Source organism: Dipodomys merriami, unplaced genomic scaffold, assembly GCF_024711535.1.
Source record: "Dipodomys merriami isolate MVZ:Mamm:240054 unplaced genomic scaffold, mDipMer1.0.p SCAF_38, whole genome shotgun sequence".
NCBI lineage: Eukaryota > Metazoa > Chordata > Mammalia > Rodentia > Heteromyidae > Dipodomys > Dipodomys merriami.
In genome coordinates, this window is record NW_027205381.1 from 10,962,130 (window position 1) to 10,970,770 (window position 8,641).

General features: G+C 37.1%; 1 long non-coding RNA gene across 1 annotated transcript in view; it reads right to left on the reverse strand.

The window, feature by feature from the left end:
- Window positions 1–5,501, reverse strand: part of LOC138804998 (uncharacterized) — a 50,657-nt gene extending 45,156 nt beyond the window's left edge. Inside the window, exon 1 of the long non-coding RNA XR_011365396.1 lies at window positions 5,200–5,501. This is a non-coding gene — a long non-coding RNA (uncharacterized lncRNA). The remainder of the gene's footprint in view (window positions 1–5,199) is intronic.
- Between the last annotated feature and the right edge of the window lie 3,140 nt (window positions 5,502–8,641).

The following is an 8,641-nucleotide window of genomic DNA, read 5'->3' on the forward strand; positions in this document are numbered from 1 at the left end:
ATTGTACAGTTAGCAGGTTGCAGGCAGCCAATTGTTACAAAGGCCTGCAGTCCCCAAATACACATAAGACAGCTAGGAAACAGGCTAAAGAGGAAAGAAAGAACAAAAACAATATCAACAATACCAACAATCCAGTTCAGCTCCAATGGAGAGCTGAATTGAGATACCATGATGACTACAGACGAGCCCAGAGACAGGACATAGGGCATGATTACAGAGACACACCTGGCATGGCATTCTGGGGGCTGGGCTGGTCCGGGCCTAAACTGGTCAGTGCAGGGGCAGATCCTCAGAAAATTCCCAGTTCCAGGCACTGGACTAACAGATTCAGTAACCTATCAGCCTGCCCCTGCCTCCAGGAATAAGGGCCCGCCCATCACCTGGGAGGCAAGTGATGGGCAGGAGTTTTCCTTCCCCCAGCATGGAGACAAGATGTCGGACCCTACCATTCAACCACATGGCCAACATGGCATCAGCCAGATCTGACCTCCTTACTTCAGTAGCCAGGATTGCTAGTGTTTCAGAAAGCATTTTGCAACTTTGAGAATCTCTGTAGAGCAAGGTTGATTTTTTTTTTTTTACATCTGTTGATTTTAGCAACATTGAATCCCTATAGGCACCATTTTAGTGAAATGGATTGAAAAACCATCTTAAAATGGACTGAGAAATGAATGGCATATAAGGGAATAAGTGGCTGTGGATAAGATTTTTCAAATACTTGAAAAGGAAAAATAAATATAACTACAGCTGTATAGCTAAAGGATGTAAGGGACCTGAAGGAAGATTTTATTGTTTGCAATTCACAAATATTCTAATATTGTGTATTTTCTTGTTTGTTTGCCAGTCCCGGGCTTGAACTCAGGGCCTGGAAACTGTCCCTGAGCTTCTTTTGCTCAAAGTTAGCAATATACCCCTTGAGCCACCGTGCCACTTCCAGCTTTTTCTGTGTATGTGGTACTGAGGAATCAAACCCAGGGCTTTATGCATGCTAGGTAAGCATTATACCACTAAACCACCTTCCCTGCCCCCCGAAGTTTTTTTGTTTGTTTGTTTTTGTTTTTTATTTATTTATTTATATATTTTTATTGTGTGCCCCCGAAGTTTTTATTGTTAATATGAGAGAAATGAGAACACAAATAATTGCTAATAAGATGAATAGAATAAAGAGAATAGGAGATTATTCAAAAATAGAACTAAAACAAAGTACTTAGGAGGAAATATTTTCCTCTCTTAATGAGAAATATATAGGAGAAAAATGGTATAAACACCATAGGTAGATATATAGAAAAATGAGAGATCTCCAATATCTCTATGTGTGTGTATGTGTGTGTGTGAAAGAGAAAAAGAGTCAGAGACAGACAGACAGAAGCAGAGAGAGAGAATAAATGGGGATGATTTAAATATTCAAAGGTTTGATGAGAATTGAGTAGGTCTGAAAAAATTCTTGAAGAAATTAGGTGAAGATTTGGCTATGAAAATAGAATTGTTGATAAGTTTAGGAAAACTACTGCTTTTCTTAAATTATCAAATAAAAACCATTTTATTCTATTCTAGCAGTTTTTGACTTTCTAAGTCCAAGAAAAATTTAGTCAGAAGCATCACTTTTCTAGATGCCTTTATTTAAAAATAGAGGGTTAACATGGTTTCCCTTATTTGTAATATCTAGTATATGTATGAGTCAAGCGGAAAATGGCAAATAATGTGATGTCAGGAAAATGAACCCTTAGATATGTATTTTAATGTTTTTTTCTTTCATGCATGTGTTATCTCTTTGTTGCTTTGTATGTCCCTCCCCCACAGTATAACCCCTGCTTTCACTATATTTGATGTCAGTATAACTTGTGGAGGAGATGGGGAAAAACCAGTTGTTTAAGGATACAGGTGGACCTGTTGCAACAATGAGAAGTACAAGTTGTCATGTCAAAAAGGAGCCTTACAACGTCGGTGGGGGGGAAGGGGGGGAAGGAGAAGGATTGGGATTGGGGGGAGGAGGGAGGCTGGGAAGGGATGTGAAGGGTAAACAAAGGAGGAGGCTGCAATGCTTGGTAAGAAATGTACGCATTATCCTGCCCATGTAATTGTAACTCCTCTGTACAGTATGTTCACAAATAAAATTAAATTAAATAAAAAAAATAGAGGGTTAAGAAAAAGTTAAAAATTGAAAGAAAAAAGAGAATAGAGGCTTGGAGGTGAAGGATTCAGCAGGTGGAGAACCTTATATAATCCACATGACCCTGAACAAGCAGATTAGGAAGATAGAATACTATGGAGAGGAAAATCAGATTATTTTAATTTATTATTTAATTTACCCATTTATTTATTTATTTACTTATTTTAGGTGGTACTGGGGTTTGAACTGACATCTCCTGCTTAGTAGAGTGGTGCTCTACCATTTGAGTCACCACTGCAATTGTGCATTTTATTTATTGTTTTGGAGATGGAATCCATAAACCTTTATGCTTGGGCCAAGCTCAAACTGTGACTACAGATTTCAGCATCCTTAGTAGCTAGGATTAACTCAGATGGGTGTGATCCATTAGCACTTTGTCAAAACAAACCTTCTTTGAGTTAATGGAAATGGAGTGATTTGAATAATAGAAGAACACTGAGGTGAGCTGTGAGGGCTTTAACACATGCTAAGGTTGGTAAACTGGTAGGTGAGTGTTAAAGGTGCAGTCATCCAAGATAATTGCATGAATTGTTTAAGGCAGATTAAAAACTTCTTTCAGAAAATTTGTTTGAAATAACAATTATAATAATATATCAATATCTTAAATGAAAACAATAATAATGAATGCCTACTCTGCATTTCTCTCTCAATTTCTTTATAGGCATCATCTCAGTTAATTTTTTCACAATAAATGAAACGTATGTTATTGTTATCTCAGGTTTAGACCCAAGTAAACTTTAATCATATAAAATATTTGATGCAAGCGTAGGTCTATCCAACTAAAGCATCACTGAAACCATTGGTTTACACTGCTGATTTAACCAGCTGAGTACAATGGATCAATTGCATAATATAATGTAAAACATGTAAGAAAAATTGTTGGAGTAATTACCGGGGTAAAAATATGAAACATCTTTAGTGAGATTGTTGCTTCTTTGATTCTCCAAGTTTAATTCTTTCTCTTACATGTGCAAGTAATTAACCCCATGCTTGGTAAACATAGCAGGTTCCATTGGTCTTAGCTAAAATATGGGCTTTGCTCAGGAGAAGCAGAGTTCCTGGATCCATAGAGTCTGGGACGATATCATATATTCATTTCAATGATGTGCTCTCAAGCCTAATCTGTTGCCTGATCCTTTTATTTTTCTTTCTGTGATTCTACAGAACTGATGAAAATTTAAGATTGTAAGTTCCAAAGAATGTTTTTTCCTCTAATAAAACCAGCTTATCTCCCATGACACATGCAAAACATTGAAATATACACCATCTTCATACGCTAGGCTTGCAGTTGTAAAGCAGAGATGGCAGGTTAAGATCAGTAGAAGTTAGGAGAGGATTCATAAAGATGAATCTTATGCTGGGTCAAGAGTAGCAAGAAGCATTTAGACAAATTCTGAGAAGCACAAGGGTTTTAAGGCATTCAGACAAATGATGCTGTCTCTTTATCAGGGGTACCTTGAATATATTTTTACTGATTTATATCTTGAGTGTGGAAGCAATAGGTAGTTGCTGATATCTAGATTCTGTGAAATTATAACTTACACATATTTTTCCTATTGCCACCATGTATGAGAAGAAATATGTTTTCATATAGTGTTTCTGAATTTATGAACTACTACACAAGGCATTTCATAGAGAAATATATGTTCATGTTCCATTTATCTCTCTATTTGGACCAGTGAATTGACTAAGGTGCATTTGCTAGTTGATTGACTGTTCAAGGAAAGATAGGTTCACAATGACATAGAATTACTTTTTGTTGAAGTGTGATTTCATTGTACATAGAGAAATGAGATCGTCCATGCATTTTTGCACTATTGTAGCCACAATTACACAAGAAGGAAGGGTCATACTATTCAGACAAAAGTCTACTCTTGGAAATATAACACCTTTCTCTCTCTCTCTCTCTCTCTCTCTCTCTCTCTCTCTCTCTCTCTCTCTCTCTCTCTCTCTCTCTCTCTGTCTCTCTTTCTCGCTCCTCCTTTCTATCTCTTGTCTCTTTCTGTCTCCTCCTCCCCTAAACATATACAAAGCATAAAACAATTGCAGATGGCAAAGTAATATATGTACACATTATATTTTCAAAATGATTCAAAAGCAGGAATACATTTTCAAGGTCCTCTATTTTTGAACAGGTTTAATGATTATATATGTGTATATGAAACAACATTTGAAGGACTCAAATTGGAGCATTCAGAATTCTCAGTTCTCTCAGCTATTATTTCATTAGGATTTGAATCATGAAACCTAAAAAAGTGTTTCTTTCCCCTGGAAACTCTTTCTTTCCCCTTAGCTCCAGCAGGAGGAATTATCCACAAGAATGAGTGGAGACAATAGACAAATATGTATGCATGTTCAGTCACCAGATTAACCCCATAGCCTGTGATAGATCTTCCAGAGCTTTTATAGTCTATGGGATCAATAATCCATTATAGCTCATACTGGTGAGTAAATGACTTCAGGGATTGGTAATGGCATCTGAAATCTTTTGCCTTTAAGCCATAGCTTGTAATAAATCCTGAAGTCCTCTCGGATGTCACCAGTTTGGTAGCAATAATGTATTACTAGATTCACAACCTTAAGGAAGACATTGGAATTTGTAGGCTTTCAACATATTTATTGAATGGACGGATGTACAAAGAGCATACAAATATTTTCTATTTTATCCCATCCCATCTTCTTCCTGGATTAGGCCTATTTAGATTTTCTGGTAGCATGTTATTCCCTCTGATTTCTGGCTAAGGGCTGCTTCTATTTCTCTGTGATTATAGTTTTTCTCCTAAATATGGATACAAATAGTCATTGGATTTGCTAGTTAATGACACTTTTCTAATCAATAACACTTTTCTCAGGGATGGGTATGTTGGATACTACTCATCACTGGAACAAACTGTGTGAGAGTAATCACCTGAAAAAAGAAAGATATTTGGTTTTGAACTTTCAATCTATGCTCGCTTGACCCTATTACTCTGGGATTGAGATGAGACAGAAAACCATGGTGAGAACCCATAGTGGAGCAAATTTCTTACCTTGTGGTGGCTGAGAAGTAGAGACAGAGAGAGTGAGAGGGATGAGGACAGAATATACTCTTCAGAGAAATGTCCCTGGTGACCTTTTTCTGAATAGAACATAATCTCCTCTTCTCCTTCTCCTCCTTCTTCTCATCCTCCTATCTTCATCTTTGTCTTTGTTGTCATCTTCTTTGTGCTAGTTCTTGGGCTTGACCTCCATGGACATTCCAAATTCTTGGTATCCTCAACTTCCTCAGGTCCCCATTACCTTTGTGTTTCCACTCAGAGTGTTACACATCACCATATCAGGAGCTGCCTACAGAAATTCCAACTCTGCTCTACAATGCGTGACCTTCTGGGCTTTCATTGAAAGTCTTGCTAGAAGTCACTGTGACCTCACAATACTTGCATTTTGCATACTTACAAAACTAGCATCCTAGGTACATTGTACCATCATACCCAAATCTGCCACCAGTTCAGACAGCAGCCACCTCCCTGCCCCAAATTTCTCAGGTCTGCAGTTATGTCTGCATAGGTACAGAACTGAAAGAAGGGTACACTTTCCTTAATGCTTTTGTGTGTGAAAGGGAACCCGAGAAGTATCTGTTCAATGCAAAGTCTTTGAAATAAGTGTACACCCTTATAATTTGGAGCCTGTTGTAGGTGGCTTTTGAATAATTCTTCAGGTACCCCAAAACATATTTCCTATTGTGTTGATATAAAGGAACAGTCTTCTTTTGAATAGTGCTAATTCAGCAGCCATATTTTCTAGGCTTATAAACTTTAAAACTGCAATTTTTAAATAAGTCAGCTCTGCTCTTTTTTCCTGATCCTCCCTATTAATATGGCTTATAACATCTAGAAGTACGCATGCTATTTCCTGAATGCTATATTAGCAGAGGATTTCCTCCATTAGGTTCACTAATCTATCTTTAAAATTAATTCCACACTAAGTCTTAGGGAATGGGAAAAACATAGACAAGATTTCTGCCAGAATGTAATATGGTGACCTCTAGTAAAATTCCCAATATAGTTCTAATATCCATCTGAGATTTCAGACAGCATGTACTGTGGTATTCTGGTCTTTTGAACGTGCTCCAGAACTGCCCATTACATTCTATTTATAACATTTTAAGCCTTCTCTAGATTGATTCTCCAACTGTTTCCAACTTCATCCCACAAACCAGTTCCAAATACTCTGAATCAGATTGTCAGGATTAGTCACAGAAACAACTTTATTTTTTAGTACCAATTTTCCATGTTAGCATTCACTAGTGTGAAAAAACACATAAAAGAAATGAACCAAAAAGAGAAAAGATTTTTTGACAATGGTGTCAAGAGTTTTAAATCCATGATTTCTTGTCTCTATTGTGTGGGCCCAAGTTGGTGCTGAATATTGTGGCAGAGAACAAGTGTGGGAATAAAGCTATTCACCTCATGGAGCTGACAGAAAGAGAATGATGGGGTACAAATGAATTCCCAATTCTCTTCAATTCTCTCTCAATTATCTTCAAGTAATCTCTACCTCTTATTAAACAGAGGTTACTCTGGTGGTATAACTTCATAATATCTATAGCTTTTGTCATATTTCTATCAAGCATAAGCTATACCATGTCAAAGTGTCAGTGACTGCCATGTTTAGCTATGTCAGTCTTTAGCTTACATCTATTTTTTTGTGGGGGGTGGGGGAGGACACTTGTGGGGCTTGAACTTAGGACCTGGCATTGTTCCTGAGCTTTTTTTGGTCAAGGTTATCACTCTACCGCTTTGAGTCACAGTGCCACTTCTGATTTTCTGGTGATTAATTAGAGATAAGAATGTCAATTGTGATAATTAGTATATATCTAGGATAGTCCTAGCAGAGGATCACAATAGCTCAATAGTTATGTACATATGACCTATAGATTGATGATAATAGAAATGAACTCCAAGATATGGAAACAAGAGGGCTTTTTAAAATGTACTTTTTTCTTTCTTTCTTTTTTCTTTTCTTTTTCTCCCTTTGGTTTATTTCCTGTTGTCACTGTATTCAATTTTGGTACCCTGTGTCTTGTATGTACATTTATATGATTTGGGGAAAGGAAGGGGAATAACAAAATGGTAAGACAAAGGACAAAGGGTGAACCAATGCAACAGTGATACTCACAAAACACTATATTGGAAATGAACTTCACAACTTGGGGGAGAGGGAAGTGGGGTGGGGGTGAAAAGTAGGAGAAAAGGGGGAGGGAGTACCACTATTCAACAAGAAGTATAATCATTACCTTACATATGTAACTGTAAAACCTCTGTATATCACCTAGACAGTAAAATAAAATAAAATTTAAAAAGTAAACAGTAATTGGGAAGCCAAAAAAAAGTCACAGAGACTTTTCTGCTTGGGTTGGCTTTGAACCTGACCTTCAGACCTCAGCCTCCTTAATAGTTAGGATTACAGACATGACTCACTGTTGCCCAGCTCTAAATATCTTTTATTTGCAATCTGTGGATGGTACTGTCGCTCGTATAGATTGCTGTACCACTGTTCCACATCCTCAGCCATATATTTATATACTGTACCACATATGATGCAACGAAACACTTATTTTTATAAAAAGGCATATACTTGCTATTGTTTTCTTTTCTGTAGCATAGATATATATCTATATATATATAGTATGTAGATATAGATATAGTATGTAGAGCAGTTATTTTCTTATTGGAAATGACAAATCTGTAAACTGGTTTTTTGATCACTAATGTTTTTGCTCATTTGGTTACATTATACCTTTTCTGATGTAAGTCACATCTACTAGCAGTATTATATTTTGACAATCCTTTGCAGCTACTTTTAGGTATTTGCCCTTTGCAACTTTCATATTTAGGAGTTACATATAATTTCTAATTGTTAAGGCTGTTTTTGCCCAGGTTACAGCATCTGGAGGCTTTAGGTGTGGCTCTGGGTCATGCCTCAGTGACCTATGAGTTAGTTAAAAGAATGATACTTCTGACAAACGGCTTGTCTGTTCGCTAAATAAGAAAACTGGGGCCGGGTGCTGGTGGCTCATGCCTGTAATCCTAGCTACTCAAGGGGCTGAGATCTGAGGATCACTTTTCAAAGCCAGCAGGCAGGAACGTCCATGAGACCAGTATCTCCAAATAACCACCTGAAAGCCAGGAGTGGTACTGTTCCTCAAGGAGTAGAGCACTAGCCTTAAGCTGAAGAGCTCAGGGACAGTACCCAGGCCTACAGTTCAAGCCCCATGACTGCCAAAATCTTGTATTTATTCTATCCAATAGAATGAAGTAAAGACAAAATGAGACAAACCATAGGTGTCCCTGCATTTACTGGGATGACCAAATCAATGCAGGATGTAATTATTTGTTTGAAAGGCAAGAATAAAACACATGAAGTTATATTTTGGACTACCTAGTATTTTGTTAGAATTTATATTTATTTTCTTCCATGGGAGGTCAAGTT